The sequence below is a fragment of the Apium graveolens genome, chromosome 9 (genome assembly GCF_009905375.1).
Source record: "Apium graveolens cultivar Ventura chromosome 9, ASM990537v1, whole genome shotgun sequence".
NCBI classification, from domain to species: domain Eukaryota; kingdom Viridiplantae; phylum Streptophyta; class Magnoliopsida; order Apiales; family Apiaceae; genus Apium; species Apium graveolens.
In genome coordinates, this window is record NC_133655.1 from 16618922 (window position 1) to 16635583 (window position 16662).

General features: G+C 39.9%; 2 non-coding genes across 2 annotated transcripts; both read left to right on the forward strand.

Annotated features, from left to right (window-relative positions):
- Nucleotides 1-3248: 3248 nt before the first annotated feature.
- Nucleotides 3249-3355, forward strand: LOC141688102 (small nucleolar RNA R71). Its single transcript, XR_012561567.1, has one exon. It is a non-coding gene; the product is annotated as a small nucleolar RNA R71 (small nucleolar RNA).
- A 4619-nt stretch (nucleotides 3356-7974) lies between these two features.
- LOC141688639 (small nucleolar RNA R71) lies at nucleotides 7975-8081 on the forward strand. Its single transcript, XR_012562072.1, has one exon. It is a non-coding gene; the product is annotated as a small nucleolar RNA R71 (small nucleolar RNA).
- The last annotated feature ends 8581 nt before the right edge of the window (nucleotides 8082-16662 follow it).

Here is a 16662-nt window from a genome sequence, read left to right on the forward strand (position 1 = left end):
ACAATGGGTTATCTATTAGTTCCAAGCCGGAATAGATTATGTTTATTTAATATTATTTTGGGGTTGTAAGTTATATTTTATGATTGGCAGTTGTAATCTTATTTCATACTTTATTCTGTTTGATTCTGTTAGTAGTTAATCGGGGTTTATGCTTATTTAATTATTAGATTAAAGGTGTGCGGGTCCTCATTTCCTAACCCCGAGATTGAGGGCGTCATAATAATCACTTCCATCACACATCATCTCAAAAGGTTCTCTCTAATCAGGTGCCGTAATACCTGGTGCGGTGATTAAACTCTTCTTGAGAGTCTCGAATGCTGCCAAGCATTCATCATCAAATTTGAAAGGCACATCTTTCTTGAGCAAGTTGCACAACGGCTTAGATATCTTAGAGAAGTCCTTGATGAAACGCCGATAAAAACCCGCATGATCGAGAAAGCTACGGAATCCTTTCACATAAATAGGTGGCGGAAGATTTTCAATGACGCCCACCTTGGCTTTATCCACCTCAATACCTTTACTAGAGACCTTATGCCCAAGAATGATGCCTTGTTGCACCATGAAGTGACATTTTTCCCAATTGAGCACCAAATTGGTCTCAATACTCCTTTTAAGCACCAAACGGAGATTATTCAAGCATTCATCATACAAATTACCAAACACGGAGAAGTCGTCCATGAACACTTCGACATTATTTCCAATCATATCAGAGAATATGGCCATCATGCATCTCTGAAAAGTGGCAGGTGCACCACATAAGCCAAAAGAAACTCTATAAAAAGCAAATGTGCCAAATGGACAAGTGAAAGTAGTCTTCTCTTGATCTTCTAGTGCAATGCAAATCTAATTGTAGCCGGAATAGCCATCCAGAAGATAATAATACTCATGACCAGCCAACCTATCAAGCATCTGATCAATGAATGGAAGAGGGAAGTGATCCTTCCTCGTAGCTTTATTCAACTTCATGTAGTCCATGAATACCCTCCATCCTGTGACTGTCCGAGTAGGGATGAGCTTGTTCTTCTCATTTGCTACCACAGTAATACCTCCTTTCTTAGGTACACATTGCACGAGGCTCACCCAAGAACTGTCGGAAATAGGATATATGATTCCTGCATCCAGCCATTTTAGAATTTCTTTCTTCACCACTTCCTTCATTATAGGATTAAACCTTCGTTGTTGCTCAATAGTGGGCTTGCTACCTTCTTTAGCAGAATTTTATGCATGTAGTACGAAGGACTGATCCCTTTTATATCTGCTATAGTCCACCCGATAGCCGATTTGAATTCTCTCAGAATCCTCAAGAGCTTGTCCTCATCACTACCTGAAAGGTCAGATGCAATAATAACATGCAAAGTAGATGCTTCACCTAAAAAAGCATACCTCAAGTGTTCATGCAATGGTTTAAGCTCCAAAGTAGGTGTTTCCTCAATGGATAGTTTGAGCTTTCCCTCAGCATTCTTGAGATCAATATTACCAAGAGATTCAAATGACATGTCTAACTTCCGTTTCCAAGGAGAAGCATTCAAATATTGTAACTTCTCATTGCCTTCATCATCTTCACTGTCAAATTCCCCCAATAAGGCTTTTCTAAGGCGTCAGATCTTAGCACATGATCAAGTTCTGAAACAACTGCAGAATCGACCAAATCCACCTTGAAGCACTCATCATCTTCCTTAGGGAATTTCATCGCATTGAATACATTGAATGTCACATCTTGATCTTGCACCCTCATAGTGAGTTCACCTTTTTACACATCTATCAAGGTACGACCTGTGGCCAAGAAAGTTCTTCCCAAGATTATGGGAATCTTCTTAACTTCCTCGAAATCTAGAATGACAAAATCTGCAGGAAAGATGAGCTTGTCTACCTTTACTAGCACGTCCTCCAAAATGCCTTGTGGGTATGTAATCGAACGATCAGCCAATTGTAGAGATATGTAGGTGGGCTTCGGATCAGGCAAATTCAGCTTTTTGAAGATAGACAACGACATTAGATTGATGCTTGCTCCCAAATCGCAAAGGCACTTGTCAAATGACAACTTGCAAATGGTGCAAGGAATGGTGAAGCTACCTGGATCCTTAAGCTTTGGAGGTAACTTTTGTTGCGAAACGGCACTGCACACTTCCGTCAGAGCAATGGTATCAAGATCATCCAGTTTCACCTTCCTCGAAAGAATACCTTTCATGAATTTTGCATAGCTAGGCATTTGTTCAAGAGCCTCCGCGAAAGGTATGTTAATGTGAAGTTTCTTGAACACCTCCAGAAACTTACCAAATTGCTTGTCAAGCTTTTGTTTTTGCAATCGCTTAGGAAAAGGTGGTGGAGGATAGAGCTGTTTCTCCCCTGTATTACCCTCAGGCAGAGTGTGTTCAACACTAGTCTTCCTTGGTTCCCCTTCTTTCTCCTTTTACATTCCTTCTTCATTGACAACTTCAACTTCTACATCTTTTGCTTTTTCAGCATCAACAACTTTTCCAGACCTTAAGGTGACAACTTTGACTTGCTCTTTAGCTTCCTTCCTGCCTGGCAGTTCTGTATCACTGGGAAGTATGCCAGTTTGATGATTGAGCAAGGTATTGGCTATTTGTCTAATTTGATTTTCCAAGGTCTTGATAGAAATAACCTGACTTTTGTACAACAACTTTAACTCCTCAAAATCAGCACTAGAATGTGGAGCAGCACCTCCTTGTTGAGAATATATTCGCCTTTGAGCAATTTGCCGAGGTTGCTGGAATCTAGGTGTATTAAACTGTTTATTTGCAGCTTGCTGATATGGTTGCTGAACAACATTCTAATTATTTCTCCAGCTGAAATTGGGATGATTTCTGTTATTAAGATGATAAGTAGCGGGCACAGGCTGTTGCGGTCTATGAAAATTGTTCACATGTTGAACAGATTCATTAACAAGCGAACACTGATCCGTAGTATGAGAGCCTGCACAAAGCTCACAGATACTAGCTATTTGATTTACGCCATAGTTGGTTAAAGAATCGACCTTCATAGATAGCGCCTGCAGCTGCGCTGCAATAGCTATAGCTACATCAACTTCCAGAATATCTGCTACTTTCCCAGGCATCATCCTTTGAGTTGGGTTTTGATATTCATTTGCAGCCATAGTTTCAATGAGATTATAGGCCTCAGTATAGCTTTTGGCCCACAAGGCGCCTCCAGAAGCTGCATTGAGCATGGGTCGAGATTGGACCCCCAAACCATTGTAGAAATTAGTGATCACCATCCAGTCAGGCATACCATGATGTGGACACTTTCTCAACATCTCCTTGTATTGCTCCCAAGCTTCGCACATAGATTCTCCTGGTTGTTGCGCAAACTGAGTAAGAGCACTCCTCATAGCTACAGTTTTGGCCATTGGATAGAACTTCACCAGAAACTTTTGCACAAGATCTTCCCAAATAGTGATGGACTCATCTGGTAAAGAATGTAACCAGTCCTTAGCTTTATCCCTCAAAGAGAATGGAAAAGCCTCCAGCTTGATAGCGTCATCAGTGACACCATCATATTTGAAAGTACTACGGATCTCGACAAAATTCCTGATATGCATGTTGGGATCTTTAGTCCCAGCCCCTCCGAAAGAAACAGAATTCTGCACCATCTAAATAGTGCCCGGCTTGATTTCAAAATTATTGGCCTCAATAGCCGGATGAATGATGTTTGACTGAATGTCATCAATTTTAGGCCGAGAAAAGTCGATAAGAGCTGGATCAGCTTGAGCTAGACGATCACCCATTATTTCGGGTTCTTTCTTTTACTCTCTTTATCCGAATCTTCAAAAACTATCTTCTCCGGAGAGTCAAGAGCTTTATCTGTTTCCTCAGCTTTATACAGATTTCTCTTGCGAGTGCGAGAACGTGTTTGCATAAACGCTCGCTAAAGTACCTAAAACAAAACTGAAAGCAGTAAATAACAAGTCTTAATCAATGAATCCTAATGACCACTAATGGCAAGTACATAAACTAAAGAAATTAACACCGAGTCCCCGACTGCGGCGCCAAAAACTTGTTAGGCACAAAGCATGTGCTAAATAAATCACGCAAGTATACGCGTTCGCAAGTAATATAGAATGATTTCTAGTTTGTTACCACAGAGACTCTGATTAATTATATTTAATTAACACTTACTCACCGATGTATGATTATTCTTCAATGCCAAGACAATAATAATTAAGATTGGTTAACTAATATTAACTACGAGAATTAAACACTTGAATTAACAATATTAAACACACATGAGATCCTAACTTTATTAGTACTTTATTCAATAGTTATTGTTATTAACCTTAGCATGTAATGGTGATGATATTAATCGAACAACACGAAACTGATAAACGCCAACTTTCGTTGTACGAATACCATTTTACCAAGCATCCACAATTAAGATAGAAGTTGAATAGGCATCAATTATGTTGAGACCCTATATGTCTACAGAATTTGACAACATAACGATTTAAGTGCAATTTATTCATGATGATTACACAGGGCAAATAAAACATTTAGAGTTACCCACTAATCATGCATACAATACATGAACCTATGCTAGCATGGCAAGTTCTAAATCTCAAGATTCACTGTCGCTTCACAAGAGATTAACAGGCTATCTTACATCTTCACGATGCATATAAGACGAATAAGTACAACCTATACTAGATATCATACAATCACCACATACCAAGGTATTAAACAATTAACTAAAGAAATCCATAGTAAATCCGCTAGAATCCCATGATCACGATTAGCCCATAATAGAACTCATCGTCACCATGGGTTCATACGAAAGCATGATAATAACACAACAATATACGGCTAATAAAAATACTTAATAAATAATGAAGTACGTCACAAGAGTATTAAGGTTCAAAGCATAAAGAAAACTAGCAACCACAGTTACAACGAATTAAAAGAATCACAAGATAAATGTATGCTTCAACTTCTTTGTTGTTACGTACTAAAACAGTCTTCTCAATCTTCTTGCCCTTGCTCTTGATTTCTTGATAAAGAAAACGTCTTCCCATAAGGTTTATATAATAGCCCAAGAGAACCAGTGCCAACAGAAGCCCAATCGTACTCGAATTAATAAAATCCAGATTCTAAAAATGTGCCCACAAGAGGTCACCTGCATCTTCCACGCGGCCGCCTGCTAGCACGCGGTCGCCTGCTCCCAGCGCGCGGTCGCCTGCAACCTTTCTGGAAAATTCCTTATTTAGCTTTTGTTTTTGCTGATTTCTTCGCTCATCACCCCTAGACTGATTCCAAGCACTTCCTTAAGCTTTATTTGATGAAAACCACCTATCTAAGCAAATTATACCCTGAAATGCAAAAATACTAGAAAACACTTCAAATACACAAAATACTTAAGTCCAAGACACCAATATAAGCCGTTATGGGATGCTCTAAGTGGTATAAAATGCCACTTATCAGAAGATAGCCATCATACATCTCTGAAAAGTGGCTGGCGCTCCATATAGCCCAAAAGAAACTCTTTGGAATGCAAAAGTGTCAAAAGGACATGTGAATGTAGTCTTCTCTTGATCTTCCGGAGCGATACAAATCTGATTATATCCTGAATAGCCATCCAGAAGACAATAGTAATCATGCCCAGCCAATCTATCAAGCATCTGATCAATAAAAGGAAGAAGGGAGTGATCCTTCCTTGTAGCCTTGTTTAGCTTCCTATAATCCATGCAAACTCTCCACCCCGTGACTGTTCGTGTAGGAATAAGCTCATTTTTCTCATTTGCTACCACAGTGATACCGCCTTTCTTTGGCACACACTGAACTGGGCTCACCCATGAACTGTCAGAAATAGGATAGATGATCACTGCATCTAGCCACTTGAGGATTTTCTTCTTCACAACCTCTTTCATGATCAGATTTAGCCTTCTTTATTGCTCAACAATAGGCTTGCTTCCTTCCTCTAGTAGAATTTTGTGCATATAATAAGAAGGGCTGATTCCCTTGATATCTGCTATAGTCCAACCAATTGCCGATTTGAACTCTCTAAGAATTCTCAAAAGCTTCTCCTCATCGCTACCTGAAAGGTCAGATGCAATAATAACAGGCAAAGTAGATGCATCACCTAAAAATGCATACCTCAAATGTTTAGGTAAAGGTTTAAACTTAAGAGTAGGAGCTTCCTCAATAGATGGCTTGAGGCATTTTGTAGAACTTTTCAACTCCTCCAATCCAAGAAATTCAAAAGGCATATCCATCTTTCACTTCCAGGGAGAAGCATTCAAATATTGCAAGTGCTCATCACCGTCGTCATCTTTACTATCATAATTTCCCAATAAGGCTTTCTCCAAGGCATCAGACCTTAGCAATCGATCGAGTTCAGAATTTACGATAATATCGACCATTTCCACCTTAAAACACTCCTCATTTTTTGTAGGGAATTTGATGGCATTGAATACATTAAAAGTCACATCCTGGATCCGTCACTCGCATGGTAAGCTCACCATTCTGCACATCTATCAAGGTTCGGCCAGTAGCCAAGAAAGGTCTTCCCAAAATTATGGGAATTTTCTTATCCTCCTCGAAATCAAGAATTACAAAATCAACAGGGAAAATGAGTTTATCCACCTTGACCAAGACATCCTCCACAATACCTCGCGGATATGTAAAAGAACGATCGGCTAACTGCAAAGTCATGTATGTAGGCTTTGGATCAGGCAAGTCCAACTTTTTGAAGATTGACAGTGGCATCAGATTGATGCTAGCTCCCAAGCCACATAGACACTTATCAAATGACACCTTTCCAATGGTGCAAGGAATAGTGAAGCTTCCAGGATCTTTAAGCTTCAGAGGCAATTTATGTTGCAACACAGCACTGCATTCCTCTGTGAGAGCAATAGTCTCTAAGTCATCAAGCTTCACCTTCCTAGAGAGAATACATTTCATGAACTTCACATAACTAGGCATTTGCTCAAGAGCTTCAGCGAAAGGTATGTTGATGTGAAGTTTCTTGAACACCTCCAGAAACTTCGCAAACTGCTTATCCAGTTTCTTCTTCTGCAACCTCTTAGGAAAAGGAGGTGGAGGATAGATCTGTTTCTCCCCTGTATTACCCTCAGGAGGAGTGTGCTCAATAGTAGTCTTCCTTGGTTCCACTTCAGCTTCCTTCTGCACTTCTTCTTCATTATCTTCCACTTCAGAATCTGGAGTCTTAGCTTCTTCAGGATTCACAACCTTATCAGACCTCAACGTGATTGCTTTAACATGCTCCTGAGCTTCTTTTTTGCCTGGCACTTCAGTATCACTTGGAAGCATACCAGGTTGATGATTTAGTCTCGCATTAGCAATTTTCCCAATCTGATTCTCCAAGGTCTTGATAGAGACAGCTTGGCTCTTGCACATTAGTCTCAACTCCTCCAATTCAGATTTTTCATTAGCTTGAGGTAACTGCTGAACTTGAAGTTGTTGCTTCGGGGCATATTGCAATTGCTGAAAACCAGAAGGGTTATATTGCCTTGTTGTATATGGCTGATAAGATTGTTGTTCCGCATTCTGATTGTTGCTCCAGCTGAAGTTAGGATGATTGCGGTTATTCGGATGATAAGTGGCTGGAGCTTGTTGTTGTGATCTCTGAAAGTTGCTCACAAATTGAGCTGATTCACTAGAAATAGCACACTGCTCAGTTTCATGTGCCCCCGCACAAAGCTCACAAACACTAGTGATCTGATTAACTCCATAATTAGCCAAAGTGTCCACCTTCATCTTTAAAGCCTTAAGTTAGGCAGTTATAACAATTGCTACATCCAACTCCAGAATTCCTGCTACCTTTCCCTGAGTCAGTCTCTGGGAAGGATTCTGGTATTCATTAGCAGCAATCAGTTCAATCAATTCATAGGCTTCATCGTAGCTCTTAGCCCACAAGGCTCCTCCTGATACTGCATCGAGCATGAGTCTAGAAGTAGCACCCAATCAATTGTAGAAAGAGTTTATAATCATCTAATCAGGCATGTCGTGGTGTGGGCACTTCCTTAACATCTCCTTATATCGATCCTAAGCCTCACACATAAATTCTCCAGTTTGCTGAGCAAACTGAATAAGAACATTCCTGATTGCAGCAGTCTTCTCCATATGAAAGGATTTAGTGAGAAACTTTTGAGCCAGATCTTCCTAAATGGTGATAGACCCTGGTGGTAGAGAATATAATCAGCACTTTACTTTGTCCCTTAGAGAGAATGGGAAGAGTCGCAGCTTGATAGCATCTTTAGTAACACCATTGAACTTGAAAGTATCGCAGATCTCGATGAAATCCCTGATGTGCATGTTGGGGTCTTCTGTAGGAGAACCCCCAAACTGAACTGATTCTGTATCATCTGAATCGTGCTTGACTTGATCTCAAAATTGTTAACCGATATGGCTGGTCTGATGATACTCGACTAAATGTCATTGATCTTAGGTCAAGAGTAGTCCATCAAGGCCTTAGGATTTTCTGCTTGATCTCCCATCACTACTAAAATTGGTTCCTCGACTTTCACTTATTTTTCTAGCTTCTCTTCTTCTTCAAAAACTTCCCTTTGAACCTGTAATAACTCGAATTTTTGAGACCCTGTAAAACGTTTAATGAATAGTAACCCTGACAGACGGGAAAAACTTTTGAGCCCACACTATATAGTGCATAAGAAAATGAGTTTCGGAATCGATATTACAACTATATGTACCAAATGAGTGTATGTAAACACTATTAGTTTTCGAAGAAAACGAACTTTGAAAAACGACCGTAATTACGACTTATCAAGGACTACGGGAATCACAATATAATTACGAGATTAAAATCCTATGGATTTATATTCAATTAAGATAAATAAAAATATAAGGAATAAATACGAAAAGAATTACATTGCGAACAATTTACGAATACGTATTGCGGAGAACGTTTAAGTAACTGAGCGAACGTGTAAACGATTAATTAAACATAACGCACTAACTAAACCATGGTAAGGAAGTAACCATGGTTACTTCATCAAATAGTGAGCTAACCCTAGGATGACCAAGCTAGCTAGCAAATAGTGTGCTAAGGAGCTAACCTTGTAGTTTAGCTTGTAAGCTAGCAAGCTACAAAGATATGTCCATGGATTTGGAGACAAGGAATAAACCTAAAGCTATCCTAGGAAAAATAAAGATTAACTTGCAAGGATATCAAGTCACCTTCCAAGAAGCAACCTAGAAATCGTCCAAGAGAAGCAACTAAGTGCTATAAATACCCCCCACCCCCATTTGCTCCCATTCGACTATTTTGAAGAAAATAGGGAAATTGCAATTCAAAACTCCAAGCTCTAGTTCTTGTAAAATCCCACAATTATTTCCCAAGCCTCCTAGCAACTAAACTAAGGTAAGAAAAATCTTTCATCTCTTTTTATCAAGGTTTGATGGGTGGAATAAATTCAAGAAACTCACTAGTGAATAGTGTGAATAGTAACCTCTCTCTGGTTTCTTGATTTTAATGGTGGTTTTAGGTTCCAAAAATCATACCAAGCACTTCCAAGCCTCCACCATCCTCAAGAAAACATCTCAAGATTTCAAGAAAGGTAAAATCCTTTGGCCTAACTTTATTTAAGGTTCATGTTTAAGATCCATTTAGTGGGTGTTAGTAAACCTAGCTTACTAAGTGTTGTTGATGAAATCTTGATGATTAAGTTAAGTAGATTTAAGGTTGGTTGTTGTTGCCTCAATAACATGATGTTCTTGAGAGGAGTTTGTGTGTTGATGATGATATGATGATTGTTGGTGGTTGTGTTGATAGTTAAGGCGTAAACGAAACCCCGATCGTAAACGTAACTTCGTTAAAACCAACAAACCGTAACTTTAAGTTTCCGCAGAAACTCTCGAAGTTGTAAATTGTAGATTCTTGCGAAATAACCTTTGTTTAAGATAGAAAATGTTATAAGGATCGTTTAGGCGCTTAAATCGCTTAATTCCGATTTACGGATCAAAAGTTATGATCGTTTTAGTAAAAGTGTTTTACGCGACAAAAACTGCTACGAATCACGAATTTTGAAAATATAAATGATAGACTTAAAGTATTCATAAATCATGAAATTTTTACAGAGAGTAACATATGGAGTTTACTAACTGTCATAAAAATTTCAAGTGAAAATAATGATTTCTCAATTTTATAAAAATGTCGGAGCCGAGACCGCGCGAGTAGAAATCGTAAGAATCCTTAAGCGGAGCCGACGTCGATATTGAGAATGAACTAAGATACTTAGCAAAATGAAGTTACCATAAAGTGTTTATGACTTAAAAGAAATGTTAAGGGTAGTATAAATTGAGAGGGTGTATAATGAGTAGCACATGAGTGCGATTTACCATAAGTTAGGACGGAACCTAACGAAATGAAATATGTTTATGGTTATAGATTTCCGAGCGGAACCTAGTGCATCCTCCACCTCGAGATACCCAGGCAAGTTTACAAACCCAACTCCATTTTTACTGTTGTGTTGTGAAAGGATTGTTTTACTATCATCGCTTAAATACCATGTTTGCCATGATACGTAGTTTTTGAATCTTCGCATAATATAGCGATGTTGTACGCTAAGTATATATCGTGAAATGTTATTTCGCTTTAAGCGTAATGTCTTATATAAGACCGAGGGTCGGTCGGGATTTAAGATAAAACCCAGGAATCATTCCGGAGATATTATAGGGCGGATATATGTCAATAATAGTACATTTTAAAGGGACTCATCGTCCACTTACGAAACATTAAAACACCTCGAACTTTTAAAATAATTTCCCAACGAGCATATTCCCTCAACTATATTTTATTGATTCGGATATTAAATATTATATATGTATTCCTTTATTATAGGAGTAGTATATTTCAACGTTTATTTATTTTAAACCCGATTAATCATGATAGATTATTAATTATGTAAACACAAACTAGTTGAGGAATACTATTTAAATAAATCTTTTAGAGAATAACTCATTCGAGGTATGATTAATATCAATTATCATTTAATTATTTATAGACTACTATTTAAGTAATGATTATTTATTAAGGATTGTTATTGGTTGAAAGATCATAGATCCTGATATACCTTCTGATTTAGAAGTATTATTCGAATAATTTCAGATCGTCGGGGAATTTTATTCCGACTTATTGTTATATTAAATATAGTTTCAAGAAGAAACTTTTCCCCTTATTAATATTTGTTGACAACGGTCAACTCACATCCCTAGTACTTCCTCCGAAATTCTCGGAAGTACGTATATACATTTATGTACACTTATATTTTAAAAGATAAACTATCTCTATCAACAAGCAAAACGCTTGGGGAACTTCGATGTGGTTCAAGTTCCTGAAATTGATAGAATTCTGTTGAAGGACAATGGAGGGGTAGACTCTGGTACTACGTGTGCTGGATGGGCTACCAAAGGTACCGCAGGCGAAGGTACTTTGTGTACTCAAGAACTTGTGAAGTATGTGCATACCCGAAAATGGGACACGTAGCCCGAATGCGGCCAGGGTGATACCCGAGAGATGACGGTATTCGTCCTTTTACTAGTAAAAAAGGTTACTTTCGTAGGACGACTGATCATCGTATGCGGTGGCTCCTGTGAGACGTCCAAACTCTTCCAATTGGAATTGATATGCAATACCATAACCCAAGCCAAGATGCTGGGATTACTATTATGGTATTCGCAGGTTATAAACCCCCCTTAAAAGAATTGTTTTCATAAGAAGGTGTGGGACACCAAGAAATCTACTTTTAAATAAAACATATATATAATATATGTTGTTATTATACAGTCATTTTCATATTGTACATTATTATGCTGAGCATCTTAGCTCACACTTATTTTCTTAAATTGACACAACACAACAGTGAATCAAGATGCCTGCCATGAGAACCACAGCCAGGAAACAGGTAGGAAATGGCCTGTTGTTCCGTAGATTGTTTGGTGCAGTACCTCAGGTAGTCGGAATAAGCAGGATTAGTTTTCAGTTGTTTATAGTTCGGCTTATTTATAAGTATGGTTTATGTAAGATAAGAAATAAGAAACGTATATTCGGCCGGCGGATTAACCTTACTTAAAGGTCAGCCCCGGTAAGACTAATTATATTTGGGTTGTAATAAAATTTCTCTAGTAATGATGGTTCGTTTCCAAGACAATAACCTGTAGTGTGTGTGTGTGTTAAGTGTGGGGTCGTGAAGCGTGAGTATTTACATATCGTAGTGTGAGTTGTGTAAGTTTAGATAGCCTGGCTTCCGAGACTCCTAACCCCGGGTTTTGGGGCGCCACAGAAATGGTATCAGAGCCTTAGGTTATCAAATCTTGGAAATGATAGGATATAAAATATGTAGACCTAAGAATAATAAAACAATTAATTAGAGCTCAAGTCGAGTTCGTCGTCGGGCTACACGGGTAGTCTTGACTGTTTTACCCTCAAGGGAATTCCAACTCTAAGTTAGTAACACCTTGCCTATTGTGTCAGGTACCAGTGGAGCCTAGGAGGGAGGTTGACCCTGTTGATGATGTCATGATTCTTGAGCATAACCCTATTCCCGAGCCAGAGAGCCCACCCATTGATGATTCAGACGATGACCCTACTGAGGATGTCCTAGAGGAGGAGACTGAGCTTCCTGTCCCCGTAGCTAATGGCGTAGTATGGAGAGATGTAGAGATGTACCCACACCAGGCTATTCGCTCTCCTACACCACCCCCGGGGATCCAGAGCCCTATGTCCTATACTGATGACGATGATGAGGAGGCGATACGCTCACAGTTCCATGAGGTCCATGACATATCCTCTAGCGACCCAGATTCACCTCTACCACCACCGGCGACCATGCATGTAGCCGTACACGACTGGGTAGTGAGTCAGCTTAACGCTGAGATCACAGCGGCGTCTGCCCGCATTGCTGAGTTACGCCAGGCACTGACAGCTGAGAGAGCCACCTGACTAGGATATCCCGGAGATTTCAGAGCTGCTTTCCCAGCCATAGCCCGTAGAGAAATCGATGGGATCGAGCTCCGTACCAGGGTTCAGATGAGGATGACATCAGTGGGAGGATACATCCCGGTAGTCGATGCAGAGATGATGATTGCAGGAGCGATGAGGAGGGTGCGTAACCTCACTCACAGTGATAGTGACTGAGAGATTAGTGACTAGATGTAGACCTTGAAGAAGGCTGAGTGACTTGTCACCAATTTTGATAGGATTGCTAGTAGTAGATAGCGTTCCTAGCCTTTCAGGGTACACGGCTTATGTATTTTCATTTCAGTATTTAGAACTAGCAGTGATAGATTGTAATCAGGCATGTATGAACTCGGCTAGTTGTTTCATCCCCAAGATATAATTGGGAGATGTTATGAATATATATCTAAGCAGTTATTAAAGAATTGATGTCTATATTAATGCACTTTATAAAACCTGTTAAGTTATGAACGACATGCTTATATATGAATAAAATAACCTAACCGTTATAATCATGTGACCAATTTTCCTTATCAGAATAATGCCACCCCGTAGAAGAGGAACCAGGGCACAGCCCGCAGAGTCTGTTAACCAAAAATGAGGTGACCTAGTAGTAAATGAGGAAAGTGAAGAAGACATAGACTATAATGAATATGATGAGGAAGAATATGTAGAAGAAGAGGCTGAGGATACCTAACAGGGAGGGAACCCCATAAATGAATTTATGGAACTGCTGAGAGCAAATCTGAACCAACAGCCCATTCCACCACAGCCCCATGCTGCCCAACAGATTGCAGCTACTGCCTTTAGAGCCTTCAAATCCCTCAAACCCCCAGAGTTTCTAGGATCTGTTGACCCCGTTGAAGTACGGGCCTGGCTCAAAGAGATAGAAAAGTCCTTCGAGATACTAGGAGTTGAGGAACGACATAAGACCATTTTCGCTTCTTACATGTTGAAAGGAGAAACTAACTATTGGTGGGAGTTCAAACGAAACCTAGAAACTGATGCTGTGATCCCATGGGATAGATTTACCCGACTGTTCTTAGACAAGTACTTCCCTAGGTTTATGGAAACCCAGATGGAGATTAGGTTTCTGCAGTTGAAACAGGATAAGATGACCGTGGCAGAATATGAGGCCAAATTTACTGAGTTGTCTAGATTTATGCCTGAGTTTTGTGAATACCGAAGAAAAGAAAGTGCGAAGGTTCCAGCTTGGTCTGAAACAATGGATACATAACCGAGTAGCAGTGTTAGAACTGACAGACTATGCCACCTTAGTACAGAAAGCCTCGATTGTTGAAGCTGGTAGTGAGCAGACTGTGAAAGAAAAGAAGAATAGGAAGAGGAAGATAGGAAGCCAAGGAATAGGAACCGGAAATAGGAGCCTTCCAAGTAGTTTCGTCAGGGGAGCGGTGTCCCAACCTGCAAGAGGCCCCGAATTCAGAAAGGCCCCAAGTGAGAGCGTTGGCCAGGGCGGCGGACAATCTAGGGCAACATTTCATAGCCAACCACGTGCCCCAATACCAGAATGTCAAACCTGTAAGAAGAGGCACCTTGGAGTGTGTAAACAGACAAAAGCCCCTCTGAGATGTTACCTGTGTGACCAAATCGGGCACCTTGCCAACAGTTGCACCCGGCCCAAATTAACGTGTTTCCAATGTGGGAAGGTAGGACACATGAAGATGGATTGCCCAACGTTGAAGCCCCCGGCCTCAGGAATGAGTAGAGCTGCATCCAACCGACCTCCAGTCGCTAGGACCTTCAACATGACTGTTCAGGATGCTGTCAGAAACACTGACGTGATAGCAGGTACCCATTTGTTAAATTCCGAACATGCAGATGTCCTATTTGATTCTAGAGCAACCAAGTCTTTTATATCTCAAGATTTTGCTAGCAAGTTAAAACTTAATGCCATACCCTTACGTGAGGTATTACGAGTGGAAATAGCAAACAAGGAAATAATCCCTGTAAATCAAATATACCCTAAGTGCAAGCTGAAATTAGAAGAGAAGATCTTCGAGGTTGACTTAATACCATTCGCGTTAGGAGAATTTGATGTGATCTTTGGAATGGATTGGTTATCCAGTAACGGAGCGCAAATAGATTGTGAACAGAAGAAAGTTAAGATAAGAGTGCAGAATGATAAAGAAGTAGTGTTTAAAGGTCACGAAAGAACCAGAAATTTTTGACCATGCTTCAAGCAAAAAGATTGTTAAGGAAATGTAACGAGGCCTATTTGGCTTATGTAATAGATACCCAGAAGGAGGTCCCCAATATACAGAACATACCCATAGTAAACAAATTCGAGGATGTATTTCCAGAAAACTTACCAGGATTACCACCTGATAGAGAAATAGAGTTCGCTATAGAGTTAGCACCAGGGACGACACCAGTATCCAAGGCCCCATATAGGTTAGCCCCAGTTGAGATGAAAGAACTAGCTTCTCAACTGCAAGAATTATTAGATAACGGAATGATAAGGCCCAGTGTGTCACCATGGGGAGCACCAATACTATTCATAAAGAAAAAGGATGGCAGCATGAGATTATGTATAGACTATCGAGAGCTGAATAAGCTGACTATAAAGAATAGGTACCCTCTTCCCAGAATTGACGACCTATTCGACCAACTCAAAGGAGCTGTACATTTTTCCAAAATAGATTTAAGGACAGGATACCACCAGTTGAAAATCAAACCGGAAGATATACCAAAGACTGCTTTTTGCACTAGGTATGGACACTATGAGTTCTTAGTCATGTCGTTTGGATTAACCAATACACCCGCAGCCTTTATGGATTTGATGAACAGAGTGTTCAAAAAGTACCTGGACATATGTGTGATAGTTTTTATAGATGATATTCTGATCTACTCAAAGACAGAGCAAGAACATGCAGAACATTTGAGGATAGTCTTAGAAATCTTGAGGAATGAGAAATTGTATGCCAAATTTTCGAAGTGCGAATTTTGGTTGAGAGAAGTTCAGTTTTTAGGACATGTGGTGAGTAGCAAAGGAGTTTTAGTTGACCCTGCCAAGATAGAGGCGGTATCTAATTGGGAAAGACCAGCAACCCCAACAAAGGTTAGGAGTTTCGTGGGTTTAGCAGGATATTACCGAAAATTCGTGCAAGACTTCGCTAAGATAGCCGGTCCACTGAGTAGACTTATCCGGAAGGCAGAAAAGTTCGTATGGACGGAAAAGTGTGAGGAGAGTTTTCAAGAACTGAAAAAGAGGCTGGTGTCAGCACCAGTGCTCGCTCTTCCCGATGGAAAGGGAGAGTTTGTGATATACAGCGACGCATCACTTAAAGGATTAAGATGTGTACTAATGCAGCACGGCAAGGTTATAGCGTATGCCTCTCGACAATTGAAGGAATATGAGAGCCGATACCCTACGCGTGACCTAGAATTAGCAGCCATAGTATTTGCCCTAAAAATTTGGAGACACTACCTATACGGTGAGAAATGTGAGATCTACACTGACCATAAAAGCCTCAAATATATTTTTACTCAGAAGGAACTGAACATGAGACAGAGGAGATGGTTAGAGTTGATAAAAGACTACGACTGTGAAATTTTGTATCACCCGGGTAAAGCCAAGTGTGGTGGCTGACGCCCTTAGTAGGAAGGAAAGACTCAAGATGATAATGACATCGAAGGAATTAGTTAAGGAATTTGAGAAGATGGAAATTGACGTAAGAATGACCGGTAAGGGAA